At 49.9% G+C, this 20,029-nt stretch overlaps 1 pseudogene; it reads left to right on the top strand.

Annotated features, from left to right (window-relative positions):
* The first annotated feature begins 12,832 nt into the window (after positions 1 to 12,832).
* On the top strand, positions 12,833 to 15,788 carry LOC137095284 (interleukin-21 receptor-like; annotated as a pseudogene).
* The last annotated feature ends 4,241 nt before the right edge of the window (positions 15,789 to 20,029 follow it).

The raw sequence follows: 20,029 nt of genomic DNA, 5'->3' as shown, positions 1-20,029 counted from the left end.
GGGCTTCTCTTTCACCTGGCACCTGGTGAGGCCAGAACTGCTTGCAGTGTGGGCAGCGACACTTGGCCTGTGCGTGGAATAACCTGCTCAGGCAGTGCAGGTGCATCGCGGTCCCACAGTCCTCACAGACCTGGCTCTAGAGAACAGAAGAGAAGCTGATGGGTTTCTGGGAGAGAAAGGAAGCCGGCTGGGCTGGCCAGGGGTGACTTAAGGATTACTGATGTCCCTCCCCCAATATTTCCTGCCCATTTACCTGAATGCAGGGGCTATGGCAGAAGTGGCACTTGTGGGCCAGGTCCGGGTAATGGCAGAAGATGTACTGCTCCAGCTCCAGGATGCTGCAGACCGAGAGGGTGTACTCCCCCTCCCTCTGCAACTGCAAGGAAGGAAAGATATTCAGGAGCCATCAGCATCCCACAGAAAAGCCCCCATCTCCTCCATCTCCCCACCAGGTCTTTACCTCCTGCAGCTACTTGCTCTGCACCAGACTCTGCAGCAACTGTTCGGCCTCTACCTTCTTCATCTTCTGCGGCTTAAGTTGATCTGCCAGGTTCAAGATGGCTGTGGAGGAGGCAAAGCCGTTTTCCGAGGAGAGGATCAGGTTAATCTGGAGACATGAAAGGATGGGGCAAAGTGGCTCTCAGGCTGCAGCCCTCCAATTCCCAGAAGCCCGTTGCCAGCATGCTGGAGGGACAGGGATTGCTGGGAGCTGGGGGTTTTAATAGCAGGAGAAACGAATTTTGAAGATGCCTCTGTCTCGTTCCCAGCATCATGGTCAACGGGTGGGAGTGCCCCACTTTGGCCCAGGGCTCACCGTCTTCCAGCTCATTTTCTGCATAGTCGCTAGCCAGCTGGGTAATCTCATTCACGGCCAGGTACACCTGGGTGGAAGGGAAGCAGGAGAGGGCATTAGGAGGGGGCACTGAAGGAGGAGGCCCCCCAGAAGGACCCTCTCCTCCTCCAAAAGTCTTGCCCCCCCCCCCTTCCTGCTGCTCCTGACCAGGGCGTAGTGGGGCCTCCCATCCTCCTTGGCTAGGCCCTTCCGGATCTCCATGGACAGTGGCCGCAGGTGCGTGTTGATGGTGCCAATGAAGGTGTCTAGTGGCTCCTGAGGGCAGAGAGAGAGAGCAGTCACATCTCACAGCCCAAGAGATCTTTTTTCTGGGCTCCTGTCACAAAATATAATGTGTGGAAATTAAACTGACTTAGTACGAAGGATGTATGGTTGGGGAGCTATCCTAAAGAGAGTAAAGATGCTATCCTAAGACTGAAACCTGGAAAATGACTACACTGCTGAACTGTAATACAAAATTGATGAGAATTGCTGGTGACCAGAGACAAATGATTAACTGTTGAACTGTTGGTAGAAAACAATATGTTTGCAAAGTCAAACACAATGCTCTTTTAAATTAAGGAAACCAATTATCACATAAGAAGGAAAGCTACCATCTGTCCAGGAATGGATGAAATCAACATTTTTTAGATGCTTGTCATTCATTTACAACTTTTTTGGAACAACATCAGCAAGAAATATGCTATATAAAAGACCAAATATTCCAAAATTGTGGCAGACAGCTGGTCTGGTCACCCACCATGCTCTGTTCCATGCGGAGGACAGGGGTGGTGCATTTGCAGAGCATGGAAAGCAGAAGTCTGGTTGTCTGCCTCAGGTTGGAAGGGAAGGAGTGTGCTTCGGAAAAGTATTATGCGTATTTGGGAGAGTGGCAGATCTGCAATGGAACTCAAGTCTAGTCACTTGCTTCTTTCTTTTCTTTTTTGCATTTTGGAAATATTGGAAAATTGGCCAGATTTGCAGGGAATCAATCTGGCCTAAATCCAGGTGTTCTTCTCCAGGAGAAGGAGGAAGAATGATGAATGTGATTAATATGATGAATGTACATTTATATGTGGATGCTGAGTAGATGTGGTTAAACCCCCTTTGTTTGTTTATTAACCAAAGTCGCTTTGATAATCTATGTCTACCTTCTTTCTCTGTGTAAAAGTTGTTTGGATACATCCTCTTGCACCAAAACTGCAATAAAAAGAACCTTTGTTTAAAAAGTATTCATGGCACTGGGTTGCTGTGAGTTTTTCAGGCTGTATGGCCATGTTCCAGAAGCATTCTCTCCTGACGTTTTGCCTGCATCTGTGGGTGGCATCCTCAGAGGTTTGATCGGAGGTATGTGGGAATGAGGCAAAGGGTGGGTGTATATATATTTGTGGGGTGTTCAGGGTGTGAGAAAGAACTCTTTTCTGTTTGAAGCAAGTGTGACTGTTGCAATTAATTAGCTTGATTAGTATTGAGTAGCCTTGCAGATGGTTGTCAGAGTGGTCCAGAATTTTAATGTTCTCAGATAATAAGCTGTGTCCAGATTGGTTCATCAAGTGCTCTGTTATGGCTGACTTCTCGGGTTGAATAATACTGCAGTGCCTTTCATGTTCTTTGATTCGTGTTTGGGCATTGGTGTGTTTGGTGGTCCCTATGTAGACTTGTTCAAACCGGCATGGTATGCAGTAGACTCCAGCCGAAGTTAGAGGACCCCTCTTGTCCTTTGCTGAATGGAGCATTTGTTGAATGTTCTTGGTAGGTCTTTGGGTTGTCTGTAGATTGTGTTTCTTCATTAGCTTCCCTATGCAGTCAGTGGCTCCCTTGATGTATGGTAAGAACATTTTTCCTCTAGGTGGATCTTTCTCTTTACTCTGTCATAGCATACCCATTAGCCTGTAGAGCCCAGTTTAGATGGTTTAGTTCACCTTAAAGGAGGCGGAAATACAGATAAAGCTTTGATGACCGGCATTTTGAACAGTGACAGAGGCACTGAGTGGAGGTGCAAAAAGAGGGACCAAAAAGCATTGAGGAACTGAGTGGCACCAAACCAGGAACCAAGAATGGCACATCTTTCTCATGCCTGTCTTCAGGAGCTAAGCAGAGCCAGGCATGGCTACGACATGGGTAGGAGAGAGCCTCAGAGCATGGCCTCCTCTGTCAAGGGCCCCATGATTGGTTTGTTTTAGTGTCACCCTCAGTCAGAAGAGGCTTGAAGGCAACCAGCCATAGCAACCACAAGCCCAGAATGGCCAGGAAAGGAGCCCCAGAGGGAAGCTTAGGGAGCCCGATAGCTGTTACCAGCCAGAGTGAGGAGTTTTGGGCCCAAAGTACCACCATCCTGTACTTTGCCCAGACACTAATTGGCAACCAGTGAAGTGACTTTCAAATAGGTGAAAGATAAAAAGTTGCAAGTTTCAAGTACCTTTATTAGGGAAATGATACAAAGTAAAAGGAAGGGGAAAGCGGAGAGAAACTGCAGGCATTCCTGGTTTTGAGCTGGCTGCTGGGGCGCATTTCATCTGTTGGTCCCAAAAACTTGATCCAGGAACTGCGGAACTCTCCGCTGCGGTTCACACCAATGTGAAGGCGGGGCTCTCCGCTGCGCTCGGGCTCAGAGGGACCTCCCCGGCACGGTTGTTTATCCAAGCCTTGGAGCATTCAGCCCTTTGAGGTGGGGTTCATTCTTCCCATGGGGCCTCCCCTATCTTTCCAAAGGGCCTTCTGCCCCATTCAACCTGTGCCAGGATGTCTGCAGGGGCGCGGGGGGGGAGGGCAGGCAGAAGATGCCGGGAACAGCGGGCCTGTCTCCCTGCTCTTGTCCTCCCCCCATTCACAAGGCCTATTCTTAAGGGAACCCTGGGGAGGTCCAGGTCCTCTCATTGTGCCACGAGGCATTAGGAGCCAACCACATGCCCACCCACCCTTTGCTCTGGACCCAATCACTCCTAGAGCCCTCCACCACCCACAGTCATACCTCCCAATACTCCTCCACTCGGCTCCCACCATTACCGTCTCCCTCTTCCTTCTGCTGTTTGGCTGCCACCGTGTCCCCCGTGGACCCTGTTCCCTCTCTCTGGCTCCCTTTCAGAGGCAAAAAAACCAAAGCCCTGCTGAGTAATAACCAAACTCCGCTCTATGTCGACGTCAGTCAGCAGGATGGAGGAGGGGAGAATGTAGTGAAGAGGTTGTTGGTAGGAAGGAGCTGCAGGACCCAGGTGCCTCTCCTTGCAGCCATCAAGGGCCACACAGGGCTCCTTGGGGTCGCAAGAGAGAGCTGCAGCCCAAGGGTCCTTGTGGCCGGTCCTTGGGCTGCAGCTCCATCATTGCAATCCAGGCTGAGACACAGCACTTACCCAAGGGACCTCCCTCCATGTTGGGGAGAAGTGCAAAGCACTGGTGGGGCAGATAAGAGACTTGGTTGTTCCCAAAGTGCACCAGAGGGTTGTTGGGAACCACGTCATCAACTTTCCTTGTACTCAGTAGCTTCTTAAATATTTTCTTCACTTGATACATCAATGTAACTTTGTATTTTTATATTTTTGAAATTAAAAATTAAATTATTTATTCATTTCCCTCCCATTTTTGTAACATTTATTTGGCTGTTGTGTTGTTTTCATGCCAGTCAGATTATTTCCTGCTTCATTTAGGACTATTCTTGTTTTAACATGATGCCTGCTGTTTTCTTGGGGTTTTTAAAAATGTGCTTGCAAAGAGCAAGGACCTCGCTGCATTTCCCCAAAAAATACTTTAAGTGGGGAGATGGAGACAGAAAGGGAGTGCCATTGCTTTGTGGCAGATGGATGGCAGTGTTTGTGTATGTTTGGTTCCTGAGTCTTCTGTTTCTTGAGAACTCTCTTCCCCCTTTTCTTCCAGGAAACCCACTGAGGAAGGAAGGAAGGGAGGGCTTTTTACCCAATGGGGTATCCTTTCTTGACTCAAACAAAATAACATTGCAATAAACCTTTTTCTGGGCTCCGGAGAGCCGTGAGCCCGCGGGAGGCACCTCCGGGTGCTCCCCGGACCCCAAATCTGCGTTCGCCTAGACCGCAGATACAGAAACCGCCATTTCAGACCCCCTTATCCGCGAGAAATCATAAAATGGCGGATCACTGCCGTTCCAATTCTATATTTTTCTGCGACTAATCCTAAGCTTATCTGCCATCTCCTTTTTCTCATTTTTGGGCATCTTCACCCGGGAATAAATTGTTTTGTTCCAAGTATTTTACTTTGACAGAAATCAGCTGTTTGCCAATTTGGCCGGGTTCTTCCCTGACAGTTCGTTCCTTCTTGGCGGTACTCGCCCCTGCCTGAATCCAGCAGCCGGGGTCCCACTGTGGTCACCCACAGGAGACCCCGGGAAGGCAGCCAGGCATGGGTCCTAGTCTCGGACCTGGGAGACATAGTTTTCCAAAGGACAGACAAGGGCATTGCCCCAAAAATTACAACCCGGAAATCCTCTTCAGACTCTTTTGCCCTCTCCTATTGACTTTCTGCCTCCCTGTCTTGACTGTTTTCCTGCTGCATCTTTGGACACGAACTTCAGACCAGGCTTGCCTTGAAGGGCAAGCAACCTCAGCCTCCGTGCGCCTTCATCAAGAAGACTATGATTTCTTCAAATAATAAAATAAATCGACTATTTTTTAATAAACTTTGCTGGGGATGGGGTTTGCTCATGAAATATATGAAATGTATGGAATGTATATAATGAAATATCATATGGAATGTACTCTGATTCCCCTTCCCGCCTTTCCCTCTGACCCTTGCCCCAAAAAGAATGTGACCTGGGGATTACTGCCATAGAGAGGAACTCCTTTGTCCTCCCGAAACTGTTCATGTTTCCTAACCTAACCCAAAAACAGTTCCTAGTATATCCTACACTTCCAAGTCATTCTTTCTGCAACCTTGTTCTCCACATGCTTTACATATTTTAAAACTGTAATTTGGAATAAACAGAATTCTTACATTTGCATGGTCCGTGATGTTGATTCCTTCCTGATCCTAACTTTCAGAGCAGACAGTTAGGGGAGGGGGAGTCAACAGAAACTCAGGAAGAAAAGACTGATTAAATCATTTTTGGGTATTGTTGATCCCCCCTTTTCTGAGGTCCAATATCCTTGAAAGCTCCTTTTCATACTTCCTCCCAAATCCCATCACAGACCAGGAAGCTCATTGTTCTCCTATCTAACTCCCCGCCACGTAAGAACAAAGACACACATTCCAGCTGGCAGATGCCCCAAAGGCTGTCATTTCCTCAATCTTTGTCAGGCTTCGTCCCGCCTCCTGGCTGCCAATTGGTCCATCTTCCAAAACGCTAGGAAGGCGCTGATTGGCCCCCTAGAGGCGGCGGAGCCCGCTGATTGGGCAGGAGGCGAGGCGTGCCGCCAAGCCTCCTCCCAGCTGTTCCGTGGCCAGCCAATCAGGGCGAAGCCAGCCGGCAGAGGGCGGGCGGGATTTTTGAAACTGTTTCCTTTTGTCTGAACCCTATAAAATGCTTGGAAAATTCTGTAAAATCATGCTTGTATGTGAATCATCACTACAATTGCATCCTTTTCAGCTGAATCGCAAAATAAACGCTTCGTTCACTGAACTTCTTCCGCCTCTGGTGAGATTAATTTTTAATATTTTTTCGCTCCTTGGATTGGCTTTCGCTGGCTGCTCACCGAGGTTTGAGGACCCCTTTGGCGGTCTTCTGGGATCTCTCCCTGCGGGAGACCCCCCAAAAGAGCTCGATATCACCTCCACCCATGAGCCACGCAAATTGTGCCAGGGCACTGAGAGCACTTGCCAAACAGAGGGTCCTCCGGATTGGGATGTGGGTCCTGTCCAGCATGGGCTGTGAAAGGGATGCCCTCTCTCAATCTGTCATCCTCCCCCCCCCCCTCATAAACACCTCTTTTAAAATATAATGTTAAACTTCCCACCCGGCTCATAAAAACACAACCCAGCACTAGCTACTGAAGTTAGTCCTCCCTCTGCTTTTCTGAAAAGTTCTTCTGAGTTATTTCTGAATGTGCCGTCGCACCTGGGGGCTATTATTCTCAATAAAGGAGGGATGGACGTGGCATCTTTTCCCCAGGGGATTGCTTCTTGCCCTCCTATAGAAAACTGGAACTCCCCAAAACCCAAAACGCTATAAATAGCTCAAAATAACTTTTATTTATCACAAAGTCATTTCTTCAAAGCAATGAACTGGAAAACTTTAGAGGGGTGAAGGAAAACATACGTTACAGTCTCAATTAGTCCTGGGTCCAAGGGGTTAGAAGCTGAGAAGCCTCACCAAGTTTGCTCTTTCCTCAATGGCTGTGAATGCCGGAGCAAACCACAACCCCAGTTCAGATGGCCTATGTTTTGAAGATTCAGGATCTTCCTTTGGTGCCAAAAGAACTGGCTTGAAGGCACCTGGGTCTCCTTAATAATTGTCCAGGCTGAAATGACTATTGGAGACACTATACCCAATGGATCGTAAATGCCATTGATGGCAGACAACATAAGTCTTTTGGAGGTGACTCTGCTCAATTTGGGGGCTCTTAAAGTAAAACAGTCTGTAGCTACATTCCATAACAAACCTAGACTGGTTTGAGCACTCAAGTCTTGAAACAACTTTGATGCATCCTTTTCCATCAAGTCTTCTGGTGGGAAAGCCTGAAGTATCTCTGGACTATTTGAATTTATCTTGTGAAGGCAAATATTGGCCTTGCTCAGCAATTGTTGTGCAGAATCAAAGGACGCAAGAAGATCATCAATGTAAAAGTTCTGGTTGACAATCACTGATGTTGATTGGCTAAACAAATGGCCAAATTTGTCTGCAGTCTTTTTTAAACAATAATTGGCAACTGGCGGAGATGGAGTGTTACCAAACACGTGAACTCTCATCTGGTATTCGGTCATGTCAGAGAGGGACTCAGTATCTCTAAACCATAAAAACTTCAAGAACCTTTGATGTTCTGGGCGAACTAAGAATACGTAAAACATTTTATGTATGTCAGCTATTACTGCATACTTCTTTTCTCTGAACCTTAAAAGAATTCCAAGCAAGCGGTTAAGCAAGTCGGGGCCTTTAAGAAGAACGTGGTTTAAAGCTTTGCCTTGACATTCAGCACTAGCATCAAAAACAATGTGGATGTTGTCAGGTTTCTGAGGATGTGTCACTTTGTGGTACAGCAGGAACCACTGCTCTTCTCCCTCCACACATGCACTGGCTGGTTCGGCATAGTTGCTGCTGAAAAGGTCTTCCACAAACTGGGAGATCTGGGTTTTCACATTGGGATCCTTTAACATCCTTCTTCTTAAGGACAGGAGACGACGAAGGGCAACATCTCTGTTGTTGGGTAGAGATGGTCTTTCCGGCTTGAAAGATAAAGGTGCTATCCAGTTACCTTGAGGGTCTTGAGTGACTTGGCTACTCATCATCTCAAGGAACTTCTGTTCATCTTTAGAGAAGGCTGTTTGCTCATATCTCTCTGTGACTTCAAAGATGGAAGAGTAATCGGCATTACTCCCTGGCAACAAACTGAAATGTGGCTGGCACATCCTTGCATTAGTGAAGGCCTTTTAGTGACAGGCTGGAACATCTTGTTCAGGCAGACTGGGCCTAACACCGTCCATCCTAAAGGCAACTGCTGGGCTATGGGCGATCCCTTAGGACCTTCAATCTGGTTACTAATACGGAACAGCATGGGACAATCTGCGCCAATAAGCATGATGATGTCTGTTTCCAAGTCTAAAGCTATCGCACACCTTGGCCTTTTGGACTATTTGGAGCCGTTCTTTGTAGGGCTTCTTCGCAAACTCTCTGCATTCAGCTAGGCTGTGTGGTCTTTGATGAATGGGACAGGATATGGTGTTGTTGCTGACTGGTTGAGCAGAAGCTGGAGGAGTAGTGTCTGTCATCTTGACACTCAAGTTCCTTTTAAGTTCTTTGCCCTGCACTTTATCTTCTTTGGAGGTCTTTTCAGGCTTTAGGCCTTGGTACAAAGCGGGAAGACCTGTTTGAGGGTCATTCCTCTCACGGGCTGCTTTAGTAACAAAATCCACAAAAAGTTGAAGGGCGGGTATACATTTGCATTCGCCTCCTTGTACTTGAACACCTTTCTCCCCCAAGCTTCTCGAAGGGGAAAGGGGAGTTTGCAGAGAATGGCACTCTGCGACGTGTGCTGGTCCCGGCAGCTCTGGATTTCCTTTGCCTTAAGCTAGCTCTAACAAAAGATCACTGAAGTCCCAAAGCTGTTTGCAATCTTTCATCTTGTGATGGGAACCTGATGAGACGATATATGAAGGATGCTTCTATCTCAGTGCTTGCACCGTAGCGCTGGTCCAAGCGAGATCACGCTGTGAACAATGCTGTTTGGGGGTCTGCCACATGAGCAGCATAAAGTCTCTTTATTTGTTCGGCTGACCTGGGTCCAAGCCATGCCATAAGAAAGGACAATTCTTCATCTGCTTCTAGCTTGAAATCTCGAATGGCCCTCTTGAAGGTAATCTTCCACAGAAGGTAGTCATCTGGCCGGTCAGTGAATTTCTGGACCCCTTTGTCTCTGATGTCTCTTCTTGGATTTCGCAGGAGGGAGCCCAATTGCGAATCCGGTGTGTAGGGATACATCTGAGGAGTCTGCTGTGGTGTGACAAAGTCAATATTCCTTGGTTGAACATGTCATGATGGTAGGAGATGCTGGGTTCAGAAGATTGCTGGCAGGCGGTGCCTCTGAAGCTTTCATCCTGCTAGGGACAATTGGTTTGGTATGCAGGGATGTGTGTGGTGGTTGACTCCCGGCCATGCATTGCCAGTCTGAATGGATGACTGGATTGAGTCCGATGGACACTGGATCCTGTTGAAAGATGCCATCCTTTGGTTTCCACGTGGACAGGTGTTATCTCCGAGGCCTGATTACAGGGATGGACTCTGACAGAGACGATGGCGCCCTCCTGGCCGTACTTTGCTGCACTTTGGGAGAATGGGCTGGCTTTGAAGCTACGAATGCTGGAACAGGTGAACAATCTTCAGGATGGTCAAAGGAAACATGACCCTGCACTACAGATGGTTCCAGATGTAGGTGTGCTGAAACCTTTGCAATAGACTCTTGTGTTGGCAGGAGGCTAAGGTTTTCTTGAGTTAGTTCCTGTGATAGAGCTTTGGCTAAAACATTGGCCCTGGCCATCTTTTGTGCTGTGTCTCTTTTTGCTTGGACCAGATCTAGGTCCCATTGTAGTGTATCTTGCTTGGCCTTTGCCACTGCAAACTCTATTTCTCTCTGGGCCTTAGCCTGTGCTAAGTCAGCTTCCTGTTGGGCCCTAGCCTGTGCTAGAAGCAGTTCCTGCTGGGCTTTGGCCTGTTGAAGGAGGAGCTCCTCCTCGTCAAAGGCCAGGCTTTGCTTAGCCATCTCCGCAGACGCCTCTCCTTCCAAAACCTCTTTTCTATTTTCCAAACAGACACCCTCTCTGTTGTAGTAGGCTGCTTTGGAAGATGTGCTAAGAAATGAATGTGTGGATTGAGAGGAACTGCTGTGCCTAGACGAATGTTTGGATCTAATGCTAGCAGCCTTAGATGAACGCTTAAGTCGACTGGATCTAAGGCTTACACATGGGGAGCCTTGATCCCATGCTCTGAACCTTTGAATAAGGAACTAGGCTCTGGTTCAAATAGAACCGTGCTGTAGCGCCTCCTCTCTTCTTGTAGGCTAAAAGAAATTTCTTTAGCCCTATCTAAAGATTCTGGGGTATTAATTTTGTTTAGTACATAAATTATTTCCTCTGAAATAGCGCCCCCATCATTGAAGACCTTCAAAAATTCTTGTTTAAGAACTTGTCCAAAGGAAAAAAGAGAAGCCTTAATTGAATCATGCAAGAAGGGTAAATTCCTCCAAATTCTTTTAAACCTTTGTGTAAGTTGGCTTTCCTGCTGCAAAAAACAGAGCATGGCCTTCTCTGTGGGATGCCTTTCTCTGACAGGGTGGGGGGATTTGACCCTAACTTGTGGGACTTCAAAGTTTTGACTTGCCATAATGCAAAATTCAAAGGAAACTTATCCCACACTTTACACAGTACAAATGCAATACAATTTAAGCATACAATAGAAAAAGCACACAAAAAGGCAATGCAATCTTTGAAAAAGACAATTACAATAGCTGCTTATTGCTTAACTGGGAGGTTAAGCCTTGAGCTTTATAGTCTTGCTGCAAGCTCCCAGAGGCTGTTGCTAGGCAGACTTCAAATGAAGGCTGGCTCCCCCACCCCTCAACCTTGGAGGGCTGGAGGCTGGCTCTGCAAAAAGGCGGGAACTGCAGAAGGCTGAAAACTTTGCAGAAGGATGCTTGCTTCTGGCTGGAAACCCTGCAAATGTATCAACTTTGCAGAGGGCTGGAAACTTTGCAAAAGCAACACTTTGCAGAAGGATGCTTGCTTCTGGCTGGAAACCCTGCAAAATGTATCAACTTTGCAAACAGCTGGAAACTGTGCAGAAGTAACAGTAGCTTTGCAGAAGGTTTATCTTGCAAGGAGCTGGCTGAGCTGCAGAGGCTGGTCTTGCAATTTGCTGTGGCTTGCCTGAGAAGCAAAAAGATGGGAACCCCAGGAAAATGTGTCAAGTTTGCAAAAGCTGGAATTCCCTTCTGAGGAGAAGGCAGGCTTCTTTTCTGAGACAAAGGCAGGCGTCCCTTTGGCTCTATTTTTCTATAAGAGACTATAGGCTTGCAAAATTAGACCCTTTGGCTCCTTCTTTTCCCTTCTTAGCACTTCTGGAAAAGAAGGCTCCTCTTAGCACTGTGCCGTCGTGCCTGGGGGCTATTATTCTCAATAAAGGAGGGATGGACGTGGCATCTTTCCCCCAGGTCTTGCTTCTTGCCCTCATATTGGAAACTGGAACTCCCAAAAACCCAAAACGCTGTAAATAGCTCAAAATAACTTTTATTTATCACAAAGTAATTTCTTCAAAGCAATGAGCTGGAAAACTTTAGAGGGGTGAAGGAAAACATATGTTACAGTCTCAATTAGTCATGGTCCAAGGGGTTAGAAGCTGAGAAGCCTCACCAAGTTTGCTCTTTCCTCAATGGCTGTGAATGCCGGAGCAAACCGCAACCGCAGTTCAGATGGCCTATGTTTTGAAGATTCAGGATCTTCCTTTGGTGCCAAAAGAACCGGCTTGAAGGCGCCTGGATCTCCTCAATAATTGTCCAGGACGATCTGGACATAAAGCATGAGTCCCAGGGGTAAAAAACCTCAAAACTGGTGCTAAGAGGTAACTTAAATCAGGGTCCTTTAGACTCAAGTCTTTTACTCACGTCCATCTGGTACGAACTCTGATGGCAGAATGAAGAAGAAAAAGGAAGTTCTCCCCTTTTGCAGGAAGAGGTGAAGCCAAACAGTACTGATTGACAGCTACAAGCAACCAATCCATACAACTTTACATAAACAGTGTAAAAAGGGGCAGGATTAAGCATGATACAACAGTTTAAATCTTACAACTAACAGTTCTATACATAGGTGGCGCCACTCGTGCTGTCACACTGAAGAACAAGTCCAGAGATGCTGCCGTTTCCCCAGGCAAGATGCGGCTCTAATTGCCCTTCGTGAGAAGGAAGGAAGACGCTGCACCCAATGAGATGTATTTCTGAGTCAAGGTTCCCAGAAAAGCCTGCCCTGTTTCTTAAAAAGTGATAAGGCCCTCGATCCAACTGCTAGCACCAACCAGAGCGGATCTCCTGAAACAATCGAGATTTAACCTCCCTGCGGCTCAGACCCATAGGGTTTTTCTTCCCTGCGTGAAGTTGTTCCCATATTTGGTGGTGGTGGTGGGATGTTGGAAATTACAAATTGTTCCCAAATGATTTTTCTCTTTCAAAATGAATGCATATTTGAAAATCCTGCTGGAATGTTTGCTTTTTTCTGAAGTAACGACTAGTCAACTTATGCACTTTCTATCCAGAACACTGTCAAAAAGGTGCAGGCCAGACCCGCATTGCCTGCATTGGAAGAGGAGGAGGAGAGGAGGGAGAGGAGGAGGTCCAGTCCATGGCTCCCTGTCGGGTGCTGCTCCTGCCTCTGCTGCTGCTCCTCCAGCAGAGTAAGTCCTAATCCTCCCACCCTCTGGAGGGGTTTCCAGGCAGGGCTGCTGTTCTTCGCCTCCCCTCCAGTCTTGCAATGAGCCCCCCCCCCCCATTCTTGCCCCTTCCCTCCTCGGCCAGCCCGCGCTCCCTTTATGCTTGTTCTGCCAGTTTAAAAGCAAAAACAGGCAACTATTTTGACCAGGCCTGGCTGGTGCCACAGAGGGCTGCCCTCCTCACACACCAAAGCCACGCCTGACACTGTCTCACTTATTTTCCAGCCTGCTCTTTGGATCCGGCTTGTGAGGTGCTCACCTGTTTCATGGACTACCTGGAGATGCTGGCCTGCACCTGGGGAGAGGAACCCCACCCCTCCAGGCCCAACTTCTACAACCTCACGGCACAGTGGTATGTATGGAAGGGGTCCTCTTTTTCAGGGGCACAGTAAGTCCTGAGTGGGATGAGGCAGCCCTCCCTCCCTCATTAAGACAAACTGAACTGACCTCAAGCCTCTGCCAGATCTGACCCTTGGCGTCACAGGTGCAACCGGCTGCTATCTTACTTTGGGCAGCCCCCCCCCCCCCCCCGTCTCCTATTAGTGCCTCTTGCCCCTGGGTGCCTTGGGCTTTGGCTTGAGGACTGACCCGGAGCCCCTTTGACTGTCCTTCAAGGAACTGTGGGAAAAATGAATCCTGTCTCCCCCTCCCCGCGGATGGGAAGAGCCCCCCGACACACTTTGCCTGATTGACGGAACAGAAGCTGTGTCTTGGAGATAATGCCTTTGAGGTGAGGGCCACAGAGCTACACCTGGAGCTGTCAAGGGATGCTAGAGGACGTTCCTCTTGAAGAAGAACAGTGAGTGCATTATTTGTGCGTGCAATGACAGAGGAAGGGGGTCGCCAAAGAGCAAACACAGACCTTGGGGGCAGCCTGGTGGGCAAGGTGTTCTCTCTGGAACTGGCCTCTGGGGAGCGGAGGAAGAGTCTGACCCCAGGAGCCCTGACTGACCCCTTTCTCTCTCCAAGTCAAACCACAGCCCCCCTTCAACCTGACAGTCTCTGCCTCCCCCTCAGGGTACAACATTTCCTGGGAGACCCCCTACCAACACCAGTTACCTCCTCCTCAGGGACCACCTGAACCACCATCTGCGCTTCCAGAAGAGGGGCTGCTCCTGGCAGGTAGGGAGGTAGGCAGTAGGAGTGAGGGGGGAAGAGTCAGGGAAGGAAGGGAGGACACTTCCAGGCCCCTCCTCTCCCCCCATGTAGCCAATACAGGGTCACTGGGAGGCTGAGGGGTCTCAGCTAAATTGTTGTGTCTTTTTGGGTAGGCGGCGGGGGGGGGACCTCCCTGACCGTTGACCCCTTCCTCCTTCAGGGCCAGACCCAGAAGCACCTCCTCCTTCAAGACACAAGGTTCCTGTGGCTCAAGTCCCTGGAGTTCGAGGTGGGCACAGAATATGAGCTCCAAGTGCTGTCCCAGCCAGGGTCCCCTTATGAAGGCACATGGAGCACCTGGAGCCCCCCCAGCCTTCCTCTCCATGCTCCCTAAGAGTAAGTCCATTCCTGGCCAAGTCTATGGAAGGGTCCTCCAAGGAAGCCAAGTATTTGGCTTCTCTCCCTCCCTCTCCCTCCCTAACTGACCATGGCCTGGTCTTCCCCCCTTCAGCCTCCGACAGCCGCAAGGAGCCAGAGGGCCCTTCAAGTGGCTGCTGCTCTCCCTGGTCTTTCTCCCTGCGCTCCTGGCTTTGCTGGGTCGGAGGTGAGTGTCTCATAGGGGGCAACAGAAGTCACTGGCAGAAGGACCTTCCCTCTTTCCCCATGGCCAGTGGGGACCTCTCCTCCTGAACATATCTAGTGGCTGGGATGAAGTGCCTTTCCTGACTCCCTCTCAAAATCCTTCATCTCCCTTGCTTTCTCTCTGGCAGGTTGTGGAAGAGACTGGAGTCCTTTATCCCCAGCCCCGCACCTTTCTTTCAGCCACTCTACCTGAGCAACAAGGGTGACTTCAAGGTAGCCCCCTCCCCTCCCTCCATCCTGAGGTTTCTGGGTGCCTCTTTGGTTTCTTCTGCCACTGACCTCCTTTCATCCTTTCCTGCTTCCTCTCTGCAGAAATGGGTGGGCAGCCCTGGCCCCAGAGCCATGCTGGAGGTCTCGGAGTGGGGCCCTGGATTAGGGCCAGAAGTACTTGGGAGGGGCAGCTTCAAGCTCCTGGCATTGCTGCCCTCCTGTAAGGTTGGACATGGGGGCCATGATGGTGCTGGATGGGCAGAGCCCCTCCCTATGCAAGAGCAGCCCTGCAGCCCCCTCTCCATTGACACCGTCACCGTGGACGATGGGGGGATTGGGACCTGTTGTCCGCAGTGTGGCCACTGTGTTGCTGAGGAGCCCCTCCATGCGGAAGAGGAGGGAGAAGGCAAGGAGGTGGATGTGAGGGATGCCTACCGCAGGATTGAAGACAGCAACAATGGGGAGCCCCTGTTGGAGAGCCCTCCTGAGAGGAATCCTCATCTCCCCTCCTCCCCCTTGCTTCTCTCCGATGATGCCCCAGCCACTCCCCCTCCCTGGGGCTCCCTGGGCAGGGGTCCTGCAGAGGGGCCCTTGTTCTTCTTTAGTCCAACTTTGGCTCTCCTGCCACCTCCTGAGTGCAGCCTTATGATCCAAAAGGAGGAAGCCCCTTCCTACTGCACCCTGCTGTCCCTCTATTCAGAGGCCGAAGATGATGGGGACCCTGAGGGTGGCCTGGACCTGGACACTATTGACAGCGGCTTTATGGAATGTGACTATGGAAGCCCTCTGGACCTGAAGAGTGGGAAAAAGCCCCCCAACGAAGAAGGAGAAGCAGCTGCAGGCATAACTGAAGCGAGGGGGGCCTCCCTGCCAAGTTACATCAAGCAGTGGGTATCTGGCCACAAGCTCAAGGCTTGAGGGTCCAGAACTGATTTATCCAACCCCTTGTTCCCAATTGTGGGCTCTGCTTTGTCTGCTGCCAGAAGACAACTTCCTAAAAGAAAGAGCAATGGAGGCTGTCCTGCAACAGGCAGGAAGGGGGGGGGGCTCTTCTGTGGGGCAGTTATGGGGCCTCCATTTGATTTCGAACTGCAGTTCCCATCAGTGCCCCTAGTCAGCAATGCTAATGCTAAAATCACTGGGTGTCGCAGCCCAACAACACCCAGAACTTTTACGTGCTTTTACTGACACTTTTCCACTGTTTCCCTCTGTATTTGTTTTGGTCTTTGTAATGTTCCTTATTTATTTATTTATTTATTTATTCATTATTTAAACTTATATGCCGCCACTCCCCTGGGGCTCGGAGCGGCATACAAGAATAGCTAAAATCTAACAAAATTTAAAAGCAATTTAAAACAATTTAAAAACAACAGTATCAAACATTAAAAGCCTGTCGAAACAGGTATGTCTTACATGCTCTGCGGAAAGCTGGTAAGTCCCGTAAGGCATGGACTTCACGTGGCAGAGCATTCCAGACTGATGGTGCCACTGCTGTGAAGGCTCTGCGTCTGGTTGCCGTTAGACGCAAGGTCTTGACACTGGGGACTTCCAATAGATCTTGGTCCTCAGAACGGAGGGATCTCTGGGGTTGGTAGGGGGTGAGACGGTCTCTCAGATACATTGGCCCCAGACCATGCAAGGCCTTAAAGGTGAGTACCATCACTTTGAAAGTGATCCGGTGCTCAATTGGTAACCAATGCAGTTGTAGTAAAATTGGTATTATGTGGCATCTCATCGGAATTCCCGCAAGAAGCCGAGCAGCTGCGTTTTGTACCAACCTGAGCTTCCGGATCACCGACAGAGGAAGGCCAATGTAGAGGGCATTACAGTAGTCCATTTTTGAGATGACCGTGGTCTGGATCACCGTAGCTAGGTTGTCCTGGGACAGGTAGGGGGCCAGCCATCTAGCCTGCCACAGATGAAAAAAGGCGGTTCTGCTCACGGCGGAGACTTGGGCCTCCATTATCAGCAGAGGGTCCAGAAGGACTCCCAGACTCTTTACCAATGATGACGGGCATAGCGCCTTGCCATCCAAGGTGGGCAGATGGATGTCCCCACTGTCCGGTCCACCCAGCCATAGGATCTCCGTCTTTGCTGGATTCACCCTCAACCTGCTGGCATGCAGCCATCCAGTAACGGCCTCGAGGCACTGATGGGAACAATCGGGTACAGAGTCCGGTCGGCCTTCCATCTTCAGCACCAGCTGAGTGTCATCGGCATACTGATAACACTCAAGCCCAAAACCTTGAACCAGCTGAGCAAGTGGTCGCATATAGATGTTAAACAACAGAGGGGAGAGAACCCCACAAGATAGAGGGGACCTCTCATAGACCAGGCCTCCTCTCTCCACTCGCTGTCCACGGTTGTGAAGAAAGGAGGACAGCCAGTTTAAAGCTGTCCCCCTGACTCCAACAGCAGCAAGGCGGTGGGTCAAGAGATTGTGGTCAACTGTGTCAAATGCTGCTGTGAGATCCAATAACACAAGCAGCGCTGACCCGCCCTGGTCAAGCTGGCATCGAAGGTGATCCATGATGGAGACCAGCACATTCTCTGTCCCGTGCCCCGCACGGAAGCCGGACTGGAAGAGATCTAGTCCGGCTGTGTCGTCTAGGAATTGCTGCAACTGCTCCGCTGCTGCCCCTTGAGGGGCTGTATGGGGTGGGAGGGACACAGGACATAATGGAATAAAAAAAACCCAACAGCTTCAACATCTAGATCAGGAATATAGTGATGAGCAACTGATTAACTGATCAAAATGCTGGTGGTTTGGTGGGTGGACGTAGTTCTGGGCCACTGGCTCCTTAACTCCTCAGCTCATCTGCAGGGCCCCTCTGATCAGCGTGATGATCTCACAAGGGGCTTCCGCCACCCAGCGTAGGCTATTGCTGAAATCAGGTTGAGCAACAGGCAGAGCTCAGCTTGGCCAGGAGAGGCTTCCTCTGCCTTTCCTCCAGAAAAAGGACCAAGAGCCCAGAACTGAAGTGGGCACAGCTGCACAGGACCCCCTGGGTAAGAAAAGGGACACCAACCGCTCCCCCACAATGGGGGGGGGGTCACTTTGGCCAAGGGCCCTGAATTCATTCCTAAGCAGTAGTCCAGATCTGGGGCACAAATGCATCAGTAGAAATGGCTAGGCTTTTACTAATGAAATGCTTCTTAGAAGAAGTGTGAGGGGTTCAGGTGCCCCTCAGCAATGCCCCCCCAGCAACACAATGCCCAGCACTTCCTTGTAGGGAGAACGATCACCTGGTTGCCAGATCCTTTCCCCTCTAGGGCTTGCCCTCCTGCTTGCTCAATTTGGAGCTGCAGGACTTCATCCTCCTGGGCAGTTCGGAGTAGTCTTTCCTAGAAGCAAAGGGGCCACAGATCAGCGTGGGAATGGAGGTGGGTAGGTGGGGTGGAAGGCTATGTCTGGCCAGAAGGGCCTGTTTGAGACTGGAAACCCATTTGACCTCCCCATCTCCAGGGATTCTGAAAGGAGCTTGTTTATATTCTTGTTCCGAAGAACAAGAAAACATATGTTCGTGTGCAGAAAAATGAGGCCCAGTCCCCCCTTTCCCCGGATAGGCCTTTGCCCAAGGGACTGGTGTAGTTGGCTAAATGGAGGAGTCGAGGCAAGGGGACTCCACCTGGTCATGGCAAAGCTGTTGCAGGGCAGTTAATGGAAGAGCCACCTGGTCTGTTTTCTTCCTCCAGCCTTCCCTCTATCCTTTTTAATGTTGCGCAACACTGCTTATCATAGAGCCCCCAGTGGCACAGTGGGCTAAACATTGTGCCAGCAGGACTGAAGACAGTCACAGATTTTAATCCAAGGAGAGCATGGATGAGCTCCCTCTATCAGCTCTGGCTCTCCATGTGGGGACATTAGAGAAGCCTCCCACAAGGATGGTAAAACATCGAAACATTTGGGCATCCCTTGGGCAATGTCCTTGCAGACGGACAATTCTCTCATACCAGGAGCACCTTGCAGTTTCTCAAGTCTCTCCCGACACAGAAAAAAAAAAACGTGCATATCAAGGGGATGGTTTCAATCCAAAGAACCCAGTTTGTAAGGCCTGAGCTCATAGGATCCCCCTGAATCTGTTCTCCGTGCAGACCCCATACATCCAGGCCTTGGGATCGTGCTCCACGTCCGAAGTACATATGCACCATCCTAAAAGAAGCCTTCCTTGAGTCAGGGTTGCAGTGGGCTTTGGCAGGTGCTCCCTTCTATTTCCCACAACATGCTACTGATTGGCCCCTTGCCTGCTGTGGTCCTGTGCATCTGGTGCAACCCTGATCCCACTTGGAGACAATGTTCTCAGGCGCCAAGGGCACAGGCGACCTCCATACGCCCTGGGCAGAGAATGTTCCCCACCAAAGCTCATGTGAGAAAAAGCCCACGAGTTGCAAAAGCACTCAAGGCTTCTTTGTTTCAGGTCATCCAGCCATCTTGTCTTGTTTCTGTTGATGGAAAGGGGCTGCTGCCAGGGTGCCCACCCACTGAGACTGATGTGTCTTCATCTCCTCCTCCTCCTCCTTTTCATCTCTTTTTCTGTGGCCCTGAAAAGGCGGTGGTGGCAGCACCATGATACAGGTACAAGGAAGGAGTGAAAGGCATGCAACCCCATCTGTGTGGGGGGACAAGCGCCCCTTCTCCGGTGGGAAAAGGGCCCAGTGAAGGGGGAGCCAGGCTAATGGAGGGAGGGGCCCTAGGCTTCTGCTGGACACCCTTCAGCTTGGCCCCTTGCCTGCATTTCTGCCACCCCCCCCTCCCTCTTCTGGGGGGGGGGGCTCTCTGAGGATGTCAGCTGCCTGAACAAATGGGGCTCCTCTGGCGCAGCGTGTCCTGCACATGGTGGCCACACAACCAGAGCTTGGGACAGGGACCCTTCTACCTCCAATTCTCAGAGTGAGTACGGACCCTCCCTTGACGCACACAGACCCTGCTAGGGTGGTCCTTCATCCAGGCAGAAGATCCACTGCAAGCCAAGGGGAGAAGGAGCCACACAGCACAGGGAGCAGAGCCGTGGCAATGTGCAAAAAGGGGTGCATTTTTGCATGGCTTGTGTTGCTCCTTGCCCTATGGAGGGCTGTTTGTTGCTCCAATTGTTTATTTCAATTGAAGGAAATTTTGTGGGAGTTTGTTGGATGGCATCCTTGAAGTGACTGGATTGACC

Source organism: Anolis sagrei, chromosome Y (assembly GCF_037176765.1).
Source record: "Anolis sagrei isolate rAnoSag1 chromosome Y, rAnoSag1.mat, whole genome shotgun sequence".
Classification (NCBI taxonomy): Eukaryota; Metazoa; Chordata; class Lepidosauria; order Squamata; family Dactyloidae; genus Anolis; species Anolis sagrei.
Note: the sequence above shows the minus strand (reverse complement) of the source record. Positions and strands in the feature narration are given on the sequence as shown.